Genomic DNA, 19042 nt, shown 5'->3' with positions numbered 1-19042 from the left:
TGGCTCCAAGAACATAAGGGAATATGTGAACAGGGGACCCACCCCAGGGTTCGTGACTGCTCCGGCCTTGGCCCACCATCCCATACCTAAAATGAGCCAAGTGTTCTCCTTAGTGGAGAAGAAACCCCAGAACGAGCTGAACTATGCCCATTTTGCATGGGGGCACAGTGCTGTGCTCAGACGTGCGGATGCCAGCAGAGCATGGGCAACCTGGCCAGCCAAGCACTGTCAGCATTTTAATTAAGCCTGGTTAACTGAAAGACAGATAACACGAACTTGCGCCCCAGTGAACCCCCAGTGCCAGTCCCAGCTCCCTCTGCAAAGGCCACGTGGGACATTTGGTGGCATCAGTCCCCACCGGAGGCTCAGGGACCGATGCCATTGCACTTCGGCGAGGCTCAGAGGAAAACCGCGCTGCCTGGTGATGGAGCTGAGCAAGGGGCAAGCGGAGGCAAGGCAGGGCTTGGGGCAGGAGCGCAGGGAGGGAGGATGCAGTCTCTCCTCAGTGCCCCCATCAGCTCGGAGGAGGGAGCTCTCAGCACGCTCCTCACCTGCCGGGAGGGACACAGCCCCCGGCAGGGTGCTGGCAGCCGGCACCCTCCCGGCCCGCACAAGGCAGCCAGGTGTTTTCCTGTGAAAAGAGGGAGCTATTTTTAGTTTCATTTTATGGCCGTTGCACAATGGATGGGTGTGTCATGGAGCTGCCTGGAGACACCAGCAGAGTTCACTGGGGCAAGGTGACACTTTGGTGGCATGGGAATGACCTCGGGCAGGCTCTCTCACCCAGGGAACTGCTGCCCAAGCAGCCTCTCCGAGATGCTGCTCTTCCTTCCCTCTCTCCATCCAGGAGCTCCCAGGCAGCGTGGGTCCCTGGCTGTCCCCAGACTGGGGGCCAGAAAACAGCCCCAGAGACTATTTGGGAACCGCACATTCATCTTCTCCAGCCCAGATTCACAGACGGGTCGAGACTGTTTCTCGGGAGATGAGTGTGTCTGGGTTTTGCAGACGTCTCCTTGGAGGTACTTTATCAGAGTCAAAGCTTTCCACTGTCACCCAGGAGAGGTTTCTTCCAAAGTCCCCTCTTCCAGATATTTCATTCAACTCCCCAAGTTTTGGACAAGTCTGCATAAGAATCACACCTCACCTAAGACCTGCATCTCCCCACCCTGGGGAAGAGTGCCCCTCCCCCAGGGACAGCCCCCTCAGTAACAAGTTCAAAATCATCTGATAGAAAAGGGCCAAAAGCCAGAAGCATTTCTGAGCCTGCATTGCACCACACCAAATGCCTTCCCCATTTTGGGGCTTTTTTAAGCCTTTGGAGCAAGACAGCTTTGTTGCAGCCAAGAGCAGTTATGAAGCCACCCAGCAACTGCTTCACCTCCTACTACCATGTCCATGTACCCACCCCAGCTCTCTGGATGCTGGGGATGGTTCAGGGGGCACATGGAGGGACGTGTCTGATTCCATTGCTGGATTGTCTCTCCCTGGCTGGAGGGGATAGCGGCGGTACCAGCACCAGCTGATGCGTGAGTGGGCAGCGCCTGTGCCAGCTGGGACCCCCCATGTCAGTCGATGAGTCTCTCTGACTGCCTTCTTGCCTCTGCAGGAAACCCAGTGTCCTGCTCATGCTCCAGCATCACCCCCATGAAGCAGCCCAGCGGGGTGAGCTGTGACCAGACCCGTGTCAAATATGACACCGTTCCCCAGCCTTGTGATTGCTGGGGAGAAGGAGAATTGCCCCATGCAATTTATTCTGATCCACGCACAGGGGCATGGCTGAGAGGGAGGAAGCTTGAAAGTCTGGGCAGCAATAAGATAGCATAGTGCCATGTGCTGAGATGGACAGTTGGGTGGGTGGTCATCTGAGGGGACACGGGACACTCGGTGTGGGATGAGGGGCATTTTTGCTAGGAGATGACAGCATGGTGATGCTGAGCTGAGTTTACAGGCAGGGTGGGAGGGACAAGCTGCCCTGACAGCCCCAGCACCTTGGCCCTGAGGCCAAGGTCCATGACCTCCAGCAACTCCACTCCTCTCCACATGGCCCCGCTCCTGCTGCTCTGCACCTCCAGCTCGGCAGGTCTGTGCACTGCTCTGCTGAGCTGTTGTGTTACAGAGCATCCTCACCGTCATCCTCACCAAGGGTGCTTGGAGATGCCAAACCATCCCCCTCAGCCCCTGCTCTTGGCAGAAGCACGTCCCTCATCAGACTCCAACAGTGAGTTTAGACCCAGCATAGCTCAGCTCTTCCAGAGCCCTGGAAGTGGGCAAGAGCCCCCTGTGACTACAAACAGCCTGAAGTGACCAAAAAGCCAGCATGCTCAGACTCGATTTTACTCCTGATTTTTCTCCATTGACGAAAACTCTCTTTTTCTTAAATCAATATAAATGCCACAAACCCCCTGAGGCTTCAGCCTGCCTTCTGGCGAGCTTTGATGAGCTCCTCAGGGCTACCTCAAGCCACCTCTGATGGCACACAGCAGAAGTGGATCTGCCCTGGCTGCCTTGCAGATATGGCAGGGAGAGCTGCCCCTCACCCTGTGGCACCTCGTATGTCCGTGTTGCTAGAGGGGCTTGGGGCTGACAACGCCCAGACACCCCATGAGAGAAGGAAAATGGCTCCTTCTTGTTTCCACCAAACAGTCGAGGCTGCCCGGGAGCAAAGCAGTAACAGGGCTGGTACACGCCTGTTTGCCCTGTGCTGTTCAAGCGATCTGCGTGGTGCCTTCGAAAGGTGGGAGAGGGCAGGGAGGGGACGTGGTAAACACGGACTGCTGGTGCAGGCAAAGCCGGTGCTCAGGCAGCGCCTGCTCTGAAGGCAGGGCTGCTGGAGGCGGACACGGGCAAGGGGCTCCCCACCACGGCTCTGACCCCTTGTCCTGAATGGAGGTGCTCCTGTGTGATTTTTATGCCCTGGGACAGGATGAGGAAACTCCCCAGTGACTGTTTCTTCCCCCGTCCTGTCCGGTGGCGGAGATCAGCCCAGCACCTGTGCCCAGCCCAGCTCCTGTGTCTCAGAATTAACTCCTGGGGTGCTGCCTCACTCAGTGCTTTTTGATGCTGCAAGCTGCTGTCTCCTGCAGGGATGGTATGCAACAGTTCAGCCCAGAAGTCGGGGGTTGTTGGGGTGAAGCAGCCTGCGATGTTTGAGCAGCTGTTCCCAGCACACCATGGTGCCAGCCAGCTGTACACAGGAGCCATGAAAGGCTTTGGAGCCTGCGGCTCCCCCTCCCCTGCTCCCACTCCTCCTCCCAGTGAAAAGCCTCTCCCATCCAACCATGGCCACGCTGCGCAGAGCTCGATGCAGCTGGCACTGCTGGAGCAAACCCACAGCCCATGGCCTTCCCGGCCTCCTGTGGGACTCTGGCTCCGTTCCCCACGGGCAGCTTTCCCAGTAGTCACTAGCTTAAAGCACGACGTGAACACTCAACCCCATTTTGCAGCGGGGAAACCAAAATGACGGTGGGATTTTCCTTGAGCCACAGCAGGAAGCGAGTTCCCAGGGCTTCCTCACAGGGGCCGCCGCGGGGACGTCTGGGGTCTCCGTGGGTCAGCACTGCAGTGCCGGACACAGCCGTGTCTGCCGGGGAAAGCGTTATCAGCTCATGTGAGCATGGGCTGCATTTCTGTTTGCAATGGGGCGGTCACGTTGTGCTCGGGGGAGGAACTGAGAACCCAAGGCAAGTTCAGCTTAGGGCAAAGCAGTGTTTTCCCATGGAATAAAATGAGTGATGGTCTGGAAGCAGTGAGAGACCATTTGGAGAGGCCCCGAGCTCAGTCCCTTTGTCGGAGCCCACTTGGTGATTCACCCCCAAGTTCCCCATAAGCGCACAAGAACTCACAAATGCAAAAATGCGACTCAGAGCAAAAACACTCCTAAGTTTAATGTAGAAAATAAACCGTCTTCAAATCAGCTGCCTTGTTTTTTGGAGCTGAGGTATTTGGTTTGTCCATTCACCTCAGTTCAGTCCCTCTGGATGAATTGAGCCCCTCAATTCTGCCCCTCCAGTAACGACTCCCCTGTTTTTCCCTGCTTTGAGGTGAACCTCACGCTCCCTCTCTGCTGTGCCCCCCTGCTCTGGCTGTCACACACTGCGGCTGGGGGCTTCAGAGCTGTGCAGAGCTTGTATTTGGGGTGACAGTTGCATGGGGACTATTGCAGCATCCCCTCTAAGTCCTGGGGGACATCAGCAGGAGCACTGATGAAAACCACCATGCTGCAGGGTTACATGCTTCTCACCCCCCGTTTCCTAGTATAATTTTCAGGGTGCTTCACGTCCCTGATGGTTCTCAGTGAACCTCAACTCCTCGGGTGGCTGTGCAGATTAAAACCCAGCTGGGTGTAGAGCACAGCTGGGGCTCCATATGAGCAGGATAACAGTTTGGGGGAGCTTTGAGGACAGAGAGCCTGTGCTGGGTGACTTGGGTCGGAGCTGCCATCCCTACTTGTGTCGGCAGAGGGAGAGGCAGATTGGGTGACCTGCGACTGCAACCCACCTGCCTGCCAAAACATGAGTGCTGGGGAAACACCGGTGGAAAATAACCTGCCTGCAGAAGGACAGATGCCTAGCAGTCCTGAGTGAGGCACAGCGCTGGCCTCCGGCCATGCTCCGCCTCAACCATTCAAGGTCTTGGAGCAAAAGTCAGGGTGATTTGCGCTTCCCGGGAATATTGTGGTTTGTCTCTCCTTGGAGAGCAGCGAGGAGGAGCTGGCACAGGCGGTCTGTGCTCGGGTGCACTCTTCAGGATGATAGGCGCCCCTGGGCAGGGGCAATGGACCCTCTGAGGGCTGCTGGGCTTCAAGGCTGGCAGCAGGGTGGTCCAGCATCACAACCCTGCAGGAGGGGGGTCTGTGCCCAGCACTGGGCACAGATGGGCTGGGAGTTTTGTGAGAGGCTGTGGTGCACCCAGGGGGACCTCACACACAGGCAGCCCTGCCCACAGGGGCTGCCTCCTCTAGACAGCCTGGCAGGGCTGTGAACTCCTGCGGGGGGGATGGCCACAGGTTCGCACACTGCAGGGGTGCCGTTCAGAGACCCCCCCGCCCCACCCCACACCCAGACTTGATCTGAGTGGCCTTTCCTGGTCCCTGCCCCAGCTTGCCTTCCAACGCGGCAGCTTGCCCTCACCGCCCTGACCAGGTGCTGCCCTTTCTGCATCCGCAGGCAGCACCTGCCACGGCAGCCGGGGCCTGATGCTGTGAGGTGCTGAGCACCCCCAGAGCTGTCCATCCGTGTGACATCTGCCATCAGACACCTCAGAGCCTCTGTCACCACTCGCCCCTTCCTGCGGGACGCGGTGTCAGCGACTGGGGCTGTGGGTAGGCAGCAGCGACCGCCTGGGCACCGACCCCACCGATGCCCGGGGATGGCTCAGGACTGGGGGGCCCTGCCCTCCCTGGGGACGTGCTGGGGGGGCTGGCAGGGGTGGTTTGCCTGCTTGTGGTGCACCGAGCCAGCAATGCATGTGTGCTGGGTGCAGAGCCCAGACCCCTCGTCTCTGCCTCCCCAGCTGCCCCACAGCTGTGCTGCTGTCCCCCCCCACAGAGGGACTGGTCCCCAGCCGGCCAGTGGGGAGAAGGGCACTGCTGTCACATTTGGCAGCTGCCGTGGGTGCCCCACCCTGGGTGGGGACGAAGGTCACTGCACAGAAAGTTCGGCTGCTTGTGGATGGAAAAAAATGGGGAAATTCCCCGCTCTGTGCACATGCAAATGAGGGCTGAGGACCCTGTGCCCAAGCCCCCTGCAACTGCCCTCCCTTCTCCAAACCCCAGCAGGGCTGGGGGCTCTCTGCGCTGCCCCCACCTAGGCCACCATCACAGCAGACTGGTCGTGGGGCGTGGCTGTGTCCCCACAGCCTGTCCATACATCTGGGTGGGCTATGCCCATGCCCTGCCAGACGGACCCCCCCCCTCCTGACAGACCCACCGTCTGGAGCCAAAGGAGCCTTTGCTGGAGCCACATATGGCCAGGGCCACACCAAGACCCCAAGGACCAGGGGTGCCTCATGGCTGGTCTCAACTCTCGTTGCCGTGGCCAAGGAAGTTGAGGAGAACATTGTGCCCAGGGTCGCGGGAGGTAGGAACTCATTGGCAGAGGCAGGCGTCTGTCTGTGCCCTGCCGTGCGGGGTTGGCGCTGGTGCCCACTGCAGAGTGCTGGGCACTGCGGTGCTGGGATTGTGTTGATGTTGTGTGGCCAGGCCTGGCCTGATGACGGGGCGGGCAGGACCCCTCTGGAGATCCCAGAGATGCACACAGACAGTACCACACACTCTGAAGGTTTCTACAGACCAGGCTCAGGAGAGGGCAGAGCACAGGAAGGGAATGTCCTAAGCCTTTGCCATACAAGTTCTGTTTTCCAGGGCTGTGGTACTGCCTGGGATGCTTGGAGGATGATGGATGACACAGGGAGGGAAAAGCCTCCCTACCAAGCCTGTTATCCCTGCAGCTTCGGATGCCCATGTTACAGCCACGCTGGGTGTGACGGGCTCCAGCGATGTCATAGCTGCTCTACCCCAACACCTGCAGCATCAGCAAGGCCATCCACGAGCACAGAGGTGCAAGTAGGATTCCTGGGGCTGCTGGCACCGTCCATCCGAGGCTCCAAGCCCTGCTGCCTGTAGGTCAGAGGTGTCAGCCACAGCTGTGGCAGCTGGCCAGCAAGAGGGAGAGGTTGTCCTTTCCCCAGTGATGGAGAAAACCCCAGGCTCCCTGTGCAGTTTTCCCCGCTCTCCTTGTGACTCAGTCCCATGCGGTGAGTTGCTCAGCACTGAGATGCTGACCCACACGGCCGCCAGCCAGCAGCCCACAAAAGGCTGGAGCTTCTCAATGCTGCAGTAAGGCAGGAGCCAGCATCTTGCAAGCTGTTCTCCCTTGGATTCAGGTCAGTAGCTCCAGCTCCACACTGAAGCCAGTGGCCCTGAGTCACCAGGTGACACAGTCGTATCTTGCTGGTATCTCCCAGGTGTGGCAGCTCGACAAGCGATGTGAGGCCAGCTGGCTCACGAGCGCTGAGGAGGTGGTGATGCAGCAGTAATTGCAGCCTGGTGCCATTGGCACTCATGACTGTAGGTGGGGGATATCTTTTTGCTACTCACAGCTTTGGGCAACTGCTGATGAGCTGGTAAGGCACCGCTTAGCTGGCAGATCATAGAATCAGGTTGGAAAAGACCTTTCAGATCACTGAGTCCAACCAAAAAGTCCTTCAGTTAAATCCCCTGAAAGCCAGTGTGTTCAGTGTTTTTATCCCTTCACCTACCAGCTGCTTCCTGGGGAATTTTGGCACAAGTCTGCCAGGATTTGGGCTGCTGTCTCCTGGGAGAAGCTATTGAACTATTGGGGGGGTATGGGGCTTGTGCCTGAGGCAGACTGCTCGCCCCTCTGTCCCTCTCCCTGACAGCGTGGTCATGGGCACAGCCTGCTGCCTGCCATGTCCTGGTCTTCATGCTGGGAGCTTCCCTGCCTGCTCCACCGAGGCAGATGCACCACCTGGGAACAGAGCCAGGCCTGACCCTACATCCTTGTGAGCAGCGCGGAGCTGGGCTCCTCAAGGCCACAGCTCCAGGCCATGGGATCCTGGAGCCCCCAGACTGGGCGTACACCAAATGTAGCAGTGGCATGCTGCAAGCACATCGGGACAAGGGGGAGAGAATCCCTGGGACGTGCTTTGACTTCTCCTGTCTGCTGGGGAGCACTTACAGAGCGGGTGGTTCCCGCTAGGCGCTGTACAGGCAGAGAGGGCAAGTTCAGGCTGAAGGGCAGTATGCCGCAGGCATGTCTCCCGTGGGGATCCCGGTCACTGGTGCTGGGCAGCTTTAGGCCCATTGGCCCAAAAGTAGAGGTGCTGTTTCTTTTCGCTAAAACACCTGACATCTCCATCTCCAAACTGCAGAGCAGTTACACATCATGGTCCACAGGAGGAGGATGTTGGTGTTTTGTGTCACCAGCTACCTGGCTGCAATTACCCCAGCAAGGAGAGGTGAAAGGCTGAACTACATGATGAAAAGCAGAGGTCCAGGACTGGCCACAATCTCAGCGCGCTCCTGAGGACTCTTCGCACTTTGGGCAGATGTCCCCTTGGCCCTACATGGGTGTCTTAATTCTGTAGTCCTAATCACGACCTTGCAGACGAGCACAGCGGGGCAGGACAAGGTCCTACCTGGCCTGGCAGGTCTCTCCCTCCTTGCTGGAACACTCGGAAAATAAAACATTTTCTCTGATCTCATTGTATGGGAGCAATCCTGGGGCTGCCAGCAGACAGCAAAAGCAGAGGAAGAGAGAGAGAGATGCAAAAGGTGATACCCCATAAACATCATATGTGGCAAAGCACCAGAGGATTTCCAGCACCTCAGGACCTGACATCACTTTATCTGCAGGGTCCTGAGTGAGACCCTAAAGAAGGGAGAGGGAAGCGGAGACGGTGGGTCACAGCCAGGGTGTACCTGCCCTGCGTTCTTGGGCTCCTGCAAGCTCATGGCTGTGGGCATAGAAAACCCATGAAATGTGGGAATATCTAGGGCCATCTCCCTGCTCCCAGCACTCGCTGCAGGCTGGCAGATAAGCTGCTGCAGGCAGGTATTTGAGCTAGTGCCGTGCCAGGCACCGGGGCTGGTGGAGGGCAGGCTGCCAGGAGGGTGGTAACGCTGCCAGGCGGTGCAAGGACACTCCTGCCAGCTGAGAGTGGCATCAACTGGTGAGACACCTGTGCGAAAAGCTGCATGTGAGGATGTCCTTTCCCTTTACATGGGGCATACGGGGCTCTGCCTTCACTGGGACGGGGCAGCAGCAGATTGCACCAAGTGTGCTGGATTTAGAAACAAGGTATTACGGAAAGCAGCTGGAAGGTTTTAATAGGGTATTTTCCAAAAGAAGTAAGGAGGGATATTGTTCAAAGTACATTTTAATGTAGAATTGCACTGAAAAAGGTCTTAAAATCCCACCTGGTCAAACCAGCTCCTATCTTCTCCAACTGAAACTACCAAACCTCACTTGAAGTTTTTTTTGCCAATTTGCTGGGCACCCAACGAACCCCTGGACTAAATCTAGCCCTCTTAGATGTGCCACTTTTTGTGCAGACCGGCCTTCTTTAGCCTTGCAGAAACGCAAATGCTCCTTTATCAAATAGCAAGACTACTCAGATGGGTTTCAGTGGATCCCAGGTTGAACACAGGGCTGCTGAGCACAAAGCAAGGACCTTGGCAGGAGCATAGTGTAGGCTGTAACCAAAATGGTAAAACTGGCTGAAGCATGGATGAAAACACCCCAATGTGAAAGAATCTGAAAAAAAACACCCGGGATTATGTGAATGGCCTGTATCAATAACCAGTGGCACATTGACAAACACTGAGAAATGCCATGTTCACACTGAGCCCAGGAGGCCTGTGCTCTTGTAACAGGAGGATGATATCAGCAGATACCCTGTGTCTTCCTCCTATCCCAACACTTCAACAGACAGCAGCCAAAGAAGACACCCAAAATGAGGACAGACAGACAAAAAGCAGCAGGTCTGCCTGAGTCTCATGGAGGGTAAAGTGAGCAAGGTTTGGAGGTGAAACATCCTGCCATAATAACTGTTGATGCCTGTCCAAAACCTGCCCCAAAACTAGTTTGTCACTGCTGCTCGACAGGATCCCAGGCAGAGAGGACTTGACTTGGCACCCCCATCCTCTGTGTCTCAGCCTGAAGACTTGGCCATACCCCTTGTGCAAACATATCAGGGTGGCGGCGGCTGTGAGGGTGAGAAAGACCTGCAAGAAGTGTGAGAGACTGAGACAGTTTTGTTTAAAATAGAAATCCCCTGTCACCAAGGTCTGGCACTGAGTTTTGTTACATGCTTGGAAGTAAGTCGTTGCTTCTCCTGAGTTTCTGCTCCAGTTTCCACCAGCCCGGTTTGGTCAGTGCTGTGGCCCTGGTTGGGAGGCCAGTAGTTCATTGGAGATAATTCCTGCTTCGAGGCAGTGTTTCAGTCCCAAATGGTTCCTGGCAGCTGGGGACAGATCTGCTATTTCCAGTCTCCAACATGGATTTCAGTCTATGATGCCTTTCTCTGCGCATCTCATCTCCTCTGCCACCAGCAGAGACGCCTTTGATCCCTAACCTGAACTTACCTCTCGGCATCTCTTTTTGTCAAAATGGATCTCTATTTCCTGAAATGACTTTTCTCTTTTCCCTATCAATATTTTCTCACTTTTCTTCCTGTCCTTTATTTGAGGATGCTGAAGTCTTCTGACCTCAACCTGGAGTATGGATGGGTGGACCCTTCTACACCCACTGGTCTTTTCCCACTCCATGACTGAAAAGTGACAGGGAGCATTAACTGCTGGGTGCCAGCCACCCGGTGTTTCTGCGGTTTCCTTGGAGCCTGCTCTGGAGGGATGCTGAGCCTTGGACACCTAGATGGGATCATGCTGCAGGGGTACGGGGCCTCAACAGCCATGTGCCCAGCCAGCCCCAGGTCAGCACAGCGGCACAACACCCAGAGGGTCAGTGCAGCAGCAGCCTGGTGGCAGATAAACCCTGGGGGAGCTGTGAGTGGGAAGAGCAGTGCCCAGGCACGGAGGGGGAACCTTCTCCTCCCAGAGGAGCAATAAGCCCTGTACGATGCATCTGCTGTCACTGCAAGCCTGAGCCCACTCTTCTCCCTCCCACTTTCCCCAAACCCAAACCCCTTTCTGACCTTGGGTGGCAGAGTCCTGCCAGCCTGCTGTGCCAGGAGGAGGAGCTGAGGCCTCCCCGACTGCTGGGCAGGCATAGGTGGTATCGCAAACCCCTGAGTCAGCTTGCAGGAATGCAGTGGGTATGGGGCGGGAGGGGAAGGACATCCCTGAGCTTGTGGGTGATCTCTTCCCCCTGCAGGGTGTCATGGCCACAAGCCCTCACGCCCACACCTGCACCTTGCTTTGGACACACACACCACCTCTGCTAGAGTGGTACACATTGTGCAACCCCTTTCCTACCACCCACAGCTCCCTGCACTGGGGATGACAGCAGGGATATTCTCCTGGGTGAGGCTGCCCAGCCACAGATGCGCTGGGTTTCAGCAGAGTTGGGGTGTTCGGCAGCACGGATCCTCTCTCAAGCATTATCTTCTTGCAGTATTGGATACAGAATAAGGAGAGCACTCCTGGGCTCTAGGATGCAGAATTAATACTGCCTGCCAGGGAGGAACCACGGCAGCGGTGGCTGTGCTGCCCTCAGGAGACCCCCTCTCCACGGACCGCCATGTGTCTGGGCAGGTTTGGGCACTGCACAGCACCAGCCATTGCTTTCTGTGGCATAATTTCCAGCTGGCAGCCACTGTGGTGGCTCTTTGCAACTCTCCAGGACTTCATAAGGGCGCTGCCTTTGTGGGATCCAACCTTACCCTCCAAGAGCGTGCTCCCTAGCAGCTGCTGGAAGCAGCATCGTCAGCCTGGACAGCACATCTTCACCTCCTCAGCCCCCAAGCAAGCGTGCTGGGCAAACGCCTCTCAGTTCCAGGAATACACCCAGCCAGTCACCAGCCGGTCTTGCAGAGAATGGATACGCAGAGGTTCCACTGGCATCTCAGCCCCCCACAACCTGGGTGTGCACCAGCCCTAGGAAAGCCCTCCGAGGCCATGCTGGCAGGGTGCGGACTGGGGACCATGCTTCCACTTCAGCAGTACCTGGCCCCAGGGCCAGGCACACCGTATGGTGTTCATGTAATTAGATTCCTTGGGGAAGGGGATTTTTATTTTAAACCAGATTGACTCAGTCTCTCACATTGCCGCTTTTCCAATTTCACTCATCCCCACACTCACCCACACAGGGCTCTGACCAGGTTACCGTTGTGCGGCACCGAGGATGAGGGGTGCTAGCAGATGGGTCTTCACTGTATCTCATGGATTCCTCTTAATTGGCTACAGCAAACTGGTGAGAACGGGTCTTCAGTACTGTTTAGGAATCAACCATTTTCACAGCAGCATCTTTAGCCTCTGATCCTTGCTTATGTCACCCTCAGGCAGGATTGTTGCCCTTTGTCTGGGCTTCCTTGTTGTGGGTGTCTTTACAGGTGCCATCATGGTGTTGGGGAGGAGGAAGATGTAAGGGATGTGCTTGCATCTTGTTGCCATCCTCCTGCTATCAAAGCACAAGTCTGGTGGTGAGTCATCTGCACCCAGGCCTTATCGAAGTGCAGCCATTTGGGCTGATGCAAACGCAGATTCCTCAGCATCTGCCTGATGTTGATTGTGCCCCTGGTTATCAGTGCAGGCCATTCTCATAATTTCCTCTTTAGGGTGGTCTTCTGGTGCTTTCACACCCAGCCATTCCCACCCACACTTTCTCCATCCCAGTCTTAGTATATCTGTTACATGGCTCCACAAGCAGGACAACAAACCTAGTCCAAAATTTTATTCTGATGACCATAACAATGTCTTGGACAGGAAAACCTGCAGCATAAAACCTGCAGCAATAGTGCAAAATAGTGCAAAAAGAAGGACACTATTAAAATGAAGAAACTAAGAAAATGAGGAAATTGAGAAACTAAAAGTAACAACCAAAAGAGTAAAATGTTGGAAACTATGTAAATACGATGCTGGAGGCACCGACTAAATGTACAGTGGCTGTCCAAAGAGATTCAAGCAGTATTATAGCAAATTCTTTTAAAAAGCAAGTATGGGAGCCTGTTGGAAGTAAAGTGATATCTTTGAATAAGCTATAGCCGTGTCCAAACAAGGCAAACAGCAAAGAGTGTAAACCTGGGCAAGTGAAATGTAAAACCACAGTAAGGTGAGCCAAATTCTTTTTTGAGGAACAACTTTCTAAAGGCATAACAACTAACTTTCAAACTTTTTTTTTTTTTAAAGTACACAGAAGATGGTTGCCTGCCAAAGAGGCTGGAGTCAACAAACGATGGAGTACAACAGGAGCACTCACGGAAGGTAAGCTGTAAAGAGAAGTGAGATGAATCTGTCAATTGTTGTTCCCTGCAGAAGCACCCGGGGGCTTCCCAGGCTGGACTCTTTCTTCACAGTGAAGAAGTTAGATGAGATCCCTCAAATGGGGATGCCAGTAGAAGAAAATTTCAGAACACAATTGTTTATATGAATGGAGAGAAAAAAATGCCAGGACCTTCACCTGGAGAAATGTCTTCACACAGAGCTTGGGGAACTCAGTGGTGGTGCTGCTGACTAGCGGGGGATCCACGGCATGTGGTTTAGCAGTGTGTTATGGGGAAGAGTCAGATTCTGGCAATGAAATGATCTCTAAAGCTTGAGGTCACCAGCTGAGTCTCACGGGGATCCCTTCTGGAGCCGGTGCATTAAAAGCTACAGAAAGACCTTATGGTGACAAATGATTGCCAGTTAAGTCAGTACATGTCTGATAATGCCAAAGACAGACAGAGCTTCTCAGAAAACCCCCTGTGTGGTTATGATGGAGCAGGAAAGGACCTTTCTGTTTCATGTGCTATGCTAATTGACCCAGCGCCACAAAGGGAACTTCAACAGCAAGGAGGGAAGGAACACAAGTGATGTCTCATGCCCATTTCCCCTGGCTTTGCCCAGTGACCCTGGCTACCCATGTGCTTTACGACCTGCTCCATGCTCTGCTGCACAGATGGAGCCTCTCCCTTCCACTATTCTCCTAAGGAATCAGAGATATTGTTTAAAACTCTCAGGATTGCAGCCAGGGATAATTTTCCACCCATACAGCTTTGTTTTCTCAGGCTCTGGGGCTTGCTGAGATCACAGAAAGCAGAAAAGGAAAGACAGAGACTGATATTTAAAACCTGGCCTGAGCCCTCGACAGCCATTTCCAGCAGATGGTGACCCTCAGGAGGGAAGCAGGGGCATCCTCAGCATCCTAAAGGTGTGACACCACCTCCCGCATTGGGGGTACGCATGCCCGGGCTTGTCTCCGACAGAGCGTGCACCCATGGGGCGAGCCGAGGGAAGGCTCTGCCCTCTCCCCAGGAGCTGGCCCCACAGGAGACCCGCAGCCCCGTGGGCAGCCTGCCCTGTGCACCAGCAGCCAGGCACAGGGGACTGGGGCAGCGGGCAGGGGCTGGTGCCGTGCAAGGAGTAGGGACCAGAGCCGTCCAGCCGCCCACGGCCTGGGCGTGCTGTGAGCTGGGGCACAGCCACCACTCCCGGCGGTGCCCCAGGCTGCGGTGCAGCAGCCGGCCAGAAACCAGTCGTGGAAACCAATGAGCCCCCAGGATGGAGCCAAGCAGCCAATCAGAGCCAAGCTTTCACTGATAGTCCCCCCAGGAGAGGCCCAAATGGCCAATCAGACTCTGCCTCTCACTGCTGCACCTGTGGGGGCAGCCGCTGTGTTCTGATTCGCCCTGGGAGACACCTTGTTCTGCCCTGGAGCCAATCAGAAGTGACTGTTAATAAGGGGTTACTCGGGGAGCAGAACCCCCTGTCGCTGGGAAAAATGGCATCAGAATAGCTGAAACTGAACTGTTCGGCCCGTGACGTACCTGGAGGGTGTCTGGACACCTGCCCAGGCAGCCAAGGCGGCCACCAGCCCCCGGGCTTGTGCCAGCACTGGGGTGGCCAGCAGGGGCCGGGCAGGGATGGGGCCCCTGTGCTCGGCCCTGGGGAGGCCCCACCTCGAATGCTGGGCTCAGGTTTGGGCCCCTCGGGACAAGCAGGGCCTGGAGGGGCTGGAGCGTGTCCAGAGAAGGGCAGCGGGGCTGGGGCAGGGTCTGGAGCACAAGTGTGCTGGGGGGCGGCTGAGGGGGCTGGGGGGGTTTAGCCTGGAGAAGAGGGGGCTGAGGGGAGCCCTTCTCGCTCTCTGCAGCTGCCTGAGAGGGGCTGGACTGAGGGGGGGGCTGGTCTCTGCTCCCAAGTCACCAGGGACAGGATGAGAGGGAACGGCCTCAAGCTGCGTCAGGGGAGGGTTAGGTTGGATATTGGGAAAATGTCTTTAGTGCAAGAGGGGTCAGGCCCTGGCACAGGCTGCCCAGAGGTGGTGGACTCATTATCCCTGGGGTTGTTCAAAAAACGTGTAGACGTGACACTTCAGGGCATGGTTTAGGAGGCCTGGGGGTGTTGGGTTGGGGGTTGGACTTGATGATCCTAGAGATCTTTTCCAACCTTAATAATTCTATGATTCTATGATTCTCCTCCCCCAGCCGAACATGGGCCTCATGGGGCTCTGGGGCTCTGGACATGGGGAGGTATGGGGATGCCTCCCCACGGGTGTCCCCCTCCAGAAAGCCATAAGGTTCCCAAAGTGGAGATCAAGGAAGACACCTCTGGAGGTCACCTAGTCCAACACGCCTGGTCAGGGCAGGGTCAGCTAGAGGAGGTTGCCCAGGACCATGCCCAGATGATGCCTCCACAACCTCTCTGGTAACCCCTTCCAAGGTTTCCTCTGTGTGTGGGCATGGAGGGCTTTGCGTCACACAGTGCACCAGCTGCCTCAGAGCAGGTGAGTCTCCAGGGATGGGTGGTGGTCCCCTGTGCCACCCCCATGCTGAGTTGCCTTATGTAGGAATGAGATGATGCTGCATGTGCTGTCTTCTCCCAGAAGTCATGGGCTGTTGGGATGTCCCAGAGAGATCTCCATGCAGGAACACCCCTACGCTGTGGGTGCTCCGTCACCCACCATCGGAGCTTGCAGAGATGTGGGATGAGGCAGAGGCTTTCCCAGGCTGGGGTGAGACCGTAGGTGAAGAGCACTCATCTGCAGCAAAGAGCTGGTGGTGGTGCAGGCTTGGCACCAGCCCTCCTGGCACTGAGAGAGGGCTGAGGGAGGGCAGGTCCCTGTCCTGCTCCCCAGCTGTGAAACTACAGGAATTTCTCCTGGCTCTGTTTTTTGCAGAGCATAACAGGAGAACATGCAAAGGGGGCCGGTACAGAGAGGAGGAAAGGTGTTCTAGTGGTGGCAGGGCTCCACAGCTGAGGGACCCTGCTCTTTGCAACTTCTGCTTCGTACCTCATCGGTCCTTTCAAATGTTTTTTGTGGCCAACGTACCGTGCTGTCCCGTGTCAGGGAACTGATGTATCACCAGGGTCTGGACTGGAGATTGTTCCTGGTTGCCATAGAAACTGGTTTGTGTTTTTTTTTTTGGTGCCCGCTCTTATCCCTCGCTGTTATGGATACCATAATCGAAATAAAACTTTATTTCACTCCCTAAAGCTTGCTGGAGGGACAGGTGTATGCCAGGGGTTGCCATCTGCCAGAGACCACCAAGGTGGGTGGGTGGGTTCATGCCACATACTCACAGCGTGATGAGAAGTGGTTGGGGAAGAGCAGATACCAAATGAGAGGCATCGCTAAATGAGGACTGCAAGAAGAAGAGGCTCAGGTCTGTGCATCAGATGCTCCAGCCCCAGCATGCCCTGCCACAGCCGGCTGCTACTCAGCACCGGGAGCATGGAGGATGGTCCCCTATAAGAAAGGAGCCCACCCCATCCCATATCCTGCTGCCATATGCCCGCTGTCGCACAACCCAGTGCCACCGCACGGCAGGGCAGTGTCAGCTCAGGGGCATGTGGCTGTCGATAGTCACCTTGTCACCCATCCCTGCCTGTTATCGAGGGGAGAGGCTGCAGACAGGGAGAGTCACATGAGTGAGAAAACAGGAGCAGCAAAAGACCTGCCAGCTTCATTACTGATTTACAGACATGGGTGGCTCCTGGATGTGCCATGTGGTGGCTCCGCCACCTCCCCAGACACCCTCTGACCCGAGGGATGGGGCAACAGTTTTATATCTTGCAGGGGTCAGAAACCTGCCAGGTTCTGCTGCAGTGGTGGGGCTGCAAGTCAGCCTGAGCTGGGGGAGAGCTGCTGAAGGCTGGCCCTGGGAGGGGAGGAGGTGTTGGGCTGGGCTGGATGTGCATTTGGGGACCCCTCCCTGAGAAGCAGCAGATGTAAAAGCCACCGTGCACACGCCCTGCGGGCAGATATTCCTGGCATGGGGTGGATGAAGACATTTCTCTTTCATGTGTGGGCCCTGCCCTCTCTGATGTTCCTGCTCTGGAGCTGGGGCAGCGGAGCAGCTGGGGTGAACCCTTGGGCACTGGTGGGGAGGGATGAGTGCCTGGCAGGAGCGAGGGTGGCTGAGCCCTCCCTAGGCAGCCGGAGCTGGTATCAAGAGCAATGCCCAGCCATGGCACTGCACAGCCACGTCTTGCCAGCCATCCCCACAGCCCTGCGATGCCAGAGGAGCCAAGACTCCAGCAGCAGCGAGCATTACCCAGCTGCCCACCTTGCCCTGCCACTGCTGCTGCCAGGCTGGGGACACCAGTTTCTGCCTGCTGCCTGTAATGCAAGCTCCTGCCAACCTGAACCTAGTTCAGTAACCAAGCAATAAATATCCCAGGGACAATGCAATGACACAGGTCCCTTCCCAGCCCTTGGCACTGGGAGCTGACAAGAATCATGTGATGGAAACCAGCCAGCGAAGAGGCTGGCGGGAGACGGGCCCACACGTGGTTTTCTCTGGGGGCTGAGCCTTGCCCAGAGCCCAACTGGGTTAAGTGGGAACTGCATTTTGAGGTTAACTGCCGAAAACTGTTCATCTGTTCATTTGCACAGCATGACAAAGAGTCCCAGCTGGCCAGGCGTGAGCAGCGTTCAGCAGATGATGGAATCACTCTGCGGTGCCCCGTATCCAGTGTGGAAGGGATCAACATGGACCTGTTGAAGGCACGTGAGATTTCCACTGATGTCTCCAGGGCTTCTTTTCTGGGGGTCCCATGTGCAACACGCTCCTGCCCACTGTACAGCAGGCATTCCCGCAGCAAGTTGCAGGAGCACGGGTGACCCTTGCTGTTAGGTGTTCATCCCCAGCTGTGCTGCAGCAGCAAAGCCGAGGTCACCTACAGAAGAAAGCAGGGAGATGGGCCACCACCTGACACCCTCCACTCCAGCTCATTGCAGAATGAAATGTTGGTGTTTCTGCTTCTGACCAGCATTTCCCATCTCAAACTCCACAAGAAGTTAAAATGAAAAAAAAACCATCATTTGGATTTGTTGCCTTTGGCGTTCATCTGGGGAAATTTTTCAAGACAGAACATTTTGCTCTAAAACCATCCATAAAAAGGGACTTGCCCCTCACTCTCTGTGTCCCGCCCATTTGGGACACGTAACCTGGTAGCTGGCAGAAGGTGGCCGGGTGACTGGGACAGCAGTTAGCAAACAGCGTAAGGAAAGCAGGGGAAATTCTATCTCTCTCCTTGGGATGGCATCATGTGGATGTGCCTCCTGATGTGCCACCACGTCCCTGTGGGTTGGTGGTGTGGGCTGGGTCTGTGTTTCGGTGTACCTGGCAGTTTTTGGCTGCCCTGGGAGCACGCTTCCGACCTCAGCACACTGCCTCACTTTCCCCTTGGGCAGGGGCAGAGCACCAGCAGCAGTGCTGAAGCACGCTGGAGGCTTCTCGCGCGGCTCCCCGCCATGAGCCAGCGAGGCTGGGGTGGGGACGCAGTCCCTCCTCTGCCTGGCTGAGCCTGGTGAGCAGGTTCGGTGCTGAGGAGGTTGGGCTGCACCAGCTGCCTAGTAAACACATTGCGAAAGGCTGGGTTTGGCAGAGCCTGAGCCTCACCCCCACCACATCGGAGCTGAGTCATCCCATGCTCCAGGCTGCTCCTTTCACCGTCCCCGCTCAGCCAGCCTGCCCTTTCTGCTGCATGGCAGCACCAGTGCAGCTCCCCTCCTCCTGTGGCCAATGCAGCCCTGTGCAGGGTCCCGGCTCCTCCACAGCAATACCTGAAGATGGGAGTGAGTCATAACCTCTACCCTGCCTCCATTTCCCCATCCGTGGTAGAAGGTCTCCTGGGTAGGAGGCAGCTGACTCAGTTTACCAGCAGCCTGCAAGAGGACAGACACGTCAGGCACATCCTCTGCAGGGCCAAGCACATCACGCACTACACTCGTGTCGGGAGGGCAGCTTCTCAGAGGGGGCTTGGAGCTGGGGACGGTTTCTCCACCCTGTGAAGGAATACACTCCTCCCAGGTACCCCCAGGATGTGCAGCCGGGGCCAGCCAAAGATGCTGGGGGATTGAAATGCCTCTTACCAAAGCACGGCATAAATGCAGCTTGCAAAGCAAGGCAGAGAGAAAAA

General features: G+C 56.1%; 1 long non-coding RNA gene across 1 annotated transcript; it reads left to right on the top strand.

The window, feature by feature from the left end:
* Window positions 1-12330: 12330 nt before the first annotated feature.
* Window positions 12331-17842, top strand: LOC135316863 (uncharacterized). Its single transcript, XR_010376080.1, has 3 exons — window positions 12331-12749; window positions 12827-12901; window positions 17514-17842. It is a non-coding gene; the product is annotated as an uncharacterized LOC135316863 (long non-coding RNA).
* Window positions 17843-19042: the final 1200 nt, after the last annotated feature.

This window comes from Phalacrocorax carbo, chromosome 23 (assembly GCF_963921805.1).
Source record: "Phalacrocorax carbo chromosome 23, bPhaCar2.1, whole genome shotgun sequence".
Classification (NCBI taxonomy): domain Eukaryota; kingdom Metazoa; phylum Chordata; class Aves; order Suliformes; family Phalacrocoracidae; genus Phalacrocorax; species Phalacrocorax carbo.
The sequence above is the reverse complement of the archived record's forward strand: the minus strand, read 5'-3'. Positions and strand labels throughout refer to the sequence as shown.